The sequence below is a fragment of the Papaver somniferum genome, chromosome 10, assembly GCF_003573695.1.
Source record: "Papaver somniferum cultivar HN1 chromosome 10, ASM357369v1, whole genome shotgun sequence".
NCBI classification, from domain to species: domain Eukaryota; kingdom Viridiplantae; phylum Streptophyta; class Magnoliopsida; order Ranunculales; family Papaveraceae; genus Papaver; species Papaver somniferum.
The window spans coordinates 134,641,296-134,647,295 of record NC_039367.1 but is presented as its reverse complement, the minus strand read 5'-3'; positions in this window follow the sequence as shown (position 1 = coordinate 134,647,295).

Here is a 6,000-nt window from a genome sequence, read left to right as displayed (position 1 = left end):
TGAGAAGCTAATTCAATTGGATGGAAATGATCAGTAGATATACAATTAAGCAAGGGTTTAGAAAAACCTTGTATCGGATCCTCATTCGTAAGTATTTCTAGTAAATTATTTACCTCAAGTATATCGTGGTCCTCTATCAAACTATTGTTATCTAGCTCAATTGGGTCTTCCACGACTTTAATCAATTTGGTTTCATTCTCAATTTCAATCTCCTCAACAATCTCGTCATCATAATTATAATCCTCTCCTAAAACATCTAGTTCATTGATGCAACTCCTAATTTGTTCGTTTGAATACGGTACACCATTTATAACAATAGATATGTCATGCCCAATATCCTCTTTTTGAATAGGCAAATCATCTTTATTATGATCCGGAGTTGAAATAGTCGTATCATTGTTGCAAGGACTTTCGAGAGGTTGTTCATCTTCATCAGAATCATTGTCAACCTCAAAATCGTCAACATCCCAACGACGTTCTAATTCCATGTCTGTGGCCTTCTTAATTTCGTCAAGAGTCTCTTGTGATGCACCGGCTTCTAAAAGTTGGTTGTATCGCGCATATAGTTTTATGATGTTAACACGCTTTCCACCGTTATGCACAATCTCCTCTTTTGGAAAGAGTGAAGGAAAAACACGATAAAGAGGAATAGGTTTTGATTCAATATCATAACTTTTTAGTTCCAAACTCTCCGTCATCTGCACATTACTATAAAACAATTGATCAGAAGCATAACTATCCTTCCATCCTCATGATTGTTCACTTACATGCCCGTCATAAGATTGTTGACATGTATGAGAATATCCGTAAGGCACCATGGGATATTGATCATAGCCAAAAGATTGGTTTTGATTATAGTGGTTGATAGTTGTCATATGAATGAGACTGAAAACCATATTGATTACCACTTTTTTATGTGTCATCTTATGCTCCGTACATGTTATTTCCGTAAGGAAACATGGCGACTCACAAGAAAAATAAAAACGAAAACAAGCTAAACAAATAACAAATCAATTAGCGACTGCTCCCCGGCAGCGGCGCCAAAATTTGATGCGTGTCGTTAATGCAACAAATTAATAAATATATTTCCCACTAATTAACTGGTAATATAGCGGTAGTAAGAGATCGTTCCCACAGAGAGCTGTGTAATTGATAGGTTATTTATATTAGCAAAATAAAGTAAATAACACAAAAGGGGGTTTTTGGTTTAAGATAAATAGAAAGACAATAAAGAAGAAAAGAGATGATTAAGGAATCCTTCGTCGTTACCAAGCGTTAACTAGATTAGGATACTTATCTATCGTTCCTAAGAACCATTCATCACCAACCGTAGAATAACAGCTAGATCAGTGTTACCCCCAAAACTCCTTCAATCACTGGATACGGAAGTTCTCGACTACTATATTTTATCCAACGAACCACCAAGTAGTAGATCACTCAAGGTGTAATCCAATCGAACGCCTTAAGCTTTGTGAATTTAGGTTGATCCCAGTAGTTAAACTCTTAGATCAAGGTTTACTTGCTGGTGTTGTTTTCACACACGATTGCTCCACAGAATCCTTCTGTAAGGTATCGTGATTTTTACTTGTGTAGAGAGTTATTGACGATTACTTATCTCATAACCTCTACTAGCAATAGAGCAATCAATAGACTAATCTGGTATGCATCCCAAATCAATCTAAGAATCACTCATAAACCCTAGATATGGTAAATACAAACGATGATGATAAAAACTCTCAATAGATTTGTATTATTAATAAATATTCGCGCCTAGAACATTGAATTCATCCTTAATCAACAAAGGATTTAGCTACTCATATTACAAAGAAGATGAATAATGGTGGTTTCCCCCTAAAGGGGTAAATCCTAGGTTTTTAATGTAGAACTTGTGATATGAGATTGATCGATTGATCTTTTTTGGAAGGCCTAATACCTTTTTATAGGTTTACATTGCTTGGCCATCAAGTATCTAGTTCGGTTCAAGAACCCGACCCGAAAATACGAAATAATGATCCTAACCGTGAGTTTAGGCCTTCACAAGTATGCGTACCCCTTTTTATTCTTGTTAAGTATGTGTACCGGTATGCGTACCTCAAATTCCAGCAGAAATTTTCGGAACTAAGGTATGCGTACCCGTTTGCATACTTTAGTGTCTTCGGTATTCGATAAAAGTTTGTTTTGGCCACAACTTCTTCGTCCGAAATCGGAATGACCTCATTCTTTTTGAATTTTTTTTATCTTTTAATTCTCTTCAAGATGGTGATGAGAAATCTTTAATTTGAATGAGTTAATCTCGGTCTTTAGCCTGTGTCTTGATTTTGAGCGGCTTTGCTCCTTTTCGTCGCACTTCTTCCACTTCTCTTGGACTTGGGCACTTGGATACTTGGAATGCTTCTATTCTTAGCTCTTTTCAGAACTTTGTAGCTCCTTTTTGGATGCTTCACCTATTAGAGGCAAAAAAGAGAAAACAATAGTAATAATACGAATACATGCAAGAATAATAGCTAAAACAGGTATGGAATGGATACTAAAATCATATGAATTATGCACTTATCACAAGTTAGTCAAAGAACTAAAAGCAATTTGATATTCATTCAAACATCTAAGTGTTTAATCATGATGCACATACATAAATGTTTAAATGATCAATGAAGTCTTAGAAATGTTTAAGAGTGAAACCCGGGGTATAACATGTAATACCCGCTATTTTTATTTGCCGTTTCGGGTCGGGTTATAACCGCTTAGTTTGTTACTTACGTTATTTCTTGTGCCTTAGTCTAGTTTGGGTGTTTGGACTAGAAAAGCTACAAGTTAGGGTGGAAATAAAGTCACCTAATTTATTTTAATAAGTAAAATAAACTTGAATAGAAAATGAAAAGACAATTAAAATAAATAAAGAAAATATAAATATATGAATATTAGTATTATTAAAGTTTTTATAACTAAAAGCTTAGGAAAAGAAGTTTAGAAGTTAGAAAACATAAGGCTAAGGAGAAGAAGAAATATATGGAGCTAGAGAATTTTAGAGAAGAAATCAAGAGGAGTTTGTAGCAATTGAGAGGTATAATGTGAAACCCCTTTCTCTTTAGGTGTTTTTCTTTTGTGTTTATTTTATATGATTTTGGGTTGTTCTGATTCAGTGATTTATTTGAATAAATATGTACCTCTTGTTGATGATCAGGCTTCTCTTATTGATAGAAAACATAATTAGGTATCTATTGTTAAAATTTGAGAATTTTCCAATGAAAATTCACGGTTGAATGTTTCATGTAATTTGGATAATAGTTTCTGAAATTCTTGACAGATTCTCTTTGCGGTGATTTTGATGTTATTAGAAAGTCTTAATGATATTAAAAGGATTTGAGGTCTTAACAAAAGTTTTAGATAAACATCTTATCTTTCATTGTGCTTTGTAATTGCTTGATTTGAGATAAATATGAATTTATGGTGAATTGTTTGGTAATAACATGTAATCTGCCCAGTTTTTAGGTTGCCATTATAAATTCATTATTTTTTGTTTGAACCGTTGGTTTACTGTGAACTTTTGATATGTTGTATATGATTGGTTAATATATGTCCCTGTAAAGTTTTAAGATGATCGGATAAAGTTATTACCATGAAACATATAATGTAATATGGCTGCAGTTAACTTGTTTGCATAAATGCTTGAAAGAAACTCATGTTGTTTGTCATATGTTAAGCCATGGTTGCTTGTTTTGTTTGTAAAATGATTTTAAAAAGAAAATGAGTTCATGTTTTTCTGTTAGATGGAATATGATTCCATGCTAACGGCGGGTAATGATCCCCGAGAGTTAAATGGGTAATGATCCCCATGAGAACTTGTGTTTCTCGACCATCGATGGCGGCTGTCCGTGCCGGTAAACGATAGGTGGTGTACGAACCAAGTTTTCGTACTGTGAATGAAACGGGTAATGATCCCCAAGAGCAAATAGGTATGATCCCCATAGGAACTTTTGTTCCTGACCATCGATGGAGGCTGTCCGTGCCGCTAAACGATAGGTGGGTGTACGAACCAAGATTTTTGTACCGTGAACTCATGGTTAGAGGTGACTTATAAATATGTGAATAATGTGTTCGGAATCTAAATTAAATGAGTTGTTGGAAACATAATCGGTGTTATGAACTCATTTATGAAATTCAAATGGATGAATTATTGTTGTGAATTGATGAGTTGAATCCTAAATGATTTGTTGATAATAATATAAATGTTGTGAACTCATAGCTTGTTGGTGACAATATTAATTTATGAATCGTGTGTTGAAATCTCTATTGAATGATTAGTGGAAACATTATTGGTTTTATGAACTCAAATATTGAAATGCGAATTGAAGTATTTGTAGGAAACATTAATAGTGTTGTAAACTCACGTGCGAAATCTATTTCAATGAATTGTTGAACTGAATTGTGAACTTAAATGGATGAATTGTGAATTGATGTATTAAATCCAAAATGGATGATTAGTTAATGGTATTATGAACTCATGTTTGGTTGGTGACAATGTTAATATGTGAATGATGTGTTGAAACTTAAATGGATAATTTGTTGATAATAATATTAATGTTATGAACTCATAGACTGAATTCTAGATTGGATAATTTATCGAAAATATTGTTGGTATTGTGATTCTTGAATATATCAGGGATTCGTTGAAGTTGTACCATGTTCTTGTCATATATTTTTCTTTGCTAAAAATGATTATGTTTGCGCATCTTTGGAGAATTGGGAATGCATTATATTGAGCTGTCATCTCACCCCAATTGACATCCTTGCAGATTTATCAGAGTGGCACAGCGAAATCTAGAAATGAGTTGCTTTGTGATTGCATTGTTATCTTGTATTGCTTGAAGTGTAAAACGAAATAAAGGAAAAATGTTTAGTTGAAAATATTTTTAACGATGTTTAATGTATTCATATGCTTCATTTCATGTATGAAAGTTCAATTATGTTTGGTATAAAAGGAAATTAGCAAGAATAAATATATGCATAAGTCTCTTTCCGACCCGTAACGCTTCGAGTTCGGATCTCCATATGGGTTTGACCCTGGTCCGGAACTCGGGGTGTTACATAACAACCACACCCAATATTTAGTTCGACAATCTGTATGGACTAAACTCCAATGCGATTCCGAGAGCACCAACTTAAAAGTGAGACTCAATCAAGAAAGATATCAAAGAGCTTTATCTCTTTCTCAACGAAATCAGTAAATCAACCAAATAAAAATTCGTGAGACTGATTGATATGAGAACAACTCGGATGGTACCAAACACCAATGACCGAGTGTCAATCAAGTCCTATCCAACAAACAAGGTCGGATTTATCAACTATGATTGAACTACGTACAACCTGTGATATTTCAATTATATAAACAAATATAATGCGAAAAAGAAATAACACAGACACCAGAAATTTTGTTAACGAGGAAACCGCAAATGCAGAAAAACCCCGGGACCTAGTCCAGATTTGAACACCACATTGTATTAAGTTGTTACAGAATCTAGCCTACTACAAGTTAACTTCGGACTGGAATGTAGTTGATCCCTAACAAAGTCTCACACAGATTAAGGTACAGTTGCGTTCCTTACGCCTCTTGAATCCCAGCAGGATTCTGCGCACTTGATTCCCTTAGATGATCTCACCCACAACTAAGAGTTGCTACGACCCAAAGTCGAAGACTTATAAACAAATCTGTCTCCCACAGATAAGTATATTTTGGTTGTTGTTTTCGTCTTTAGATAAATCAAGGTGAACAGGAAACTCAACTAATAATCCGGTCTTATACTCCCGAAGTGCAGCCTAGAAATATTAGTCACATCAAAATAACCTAACTGATTAACATAAAAAGTTACTACAAAATCACAAGAGTCTGAGACGAAGAACTATTGTGATTACTTTTTATATCTTACCTATCAGAGATAAATCTTGAGAAAACCTTAGAGAAGATATATTAAACTCAACAAGAATAAAAAGTAAGATCAGAAT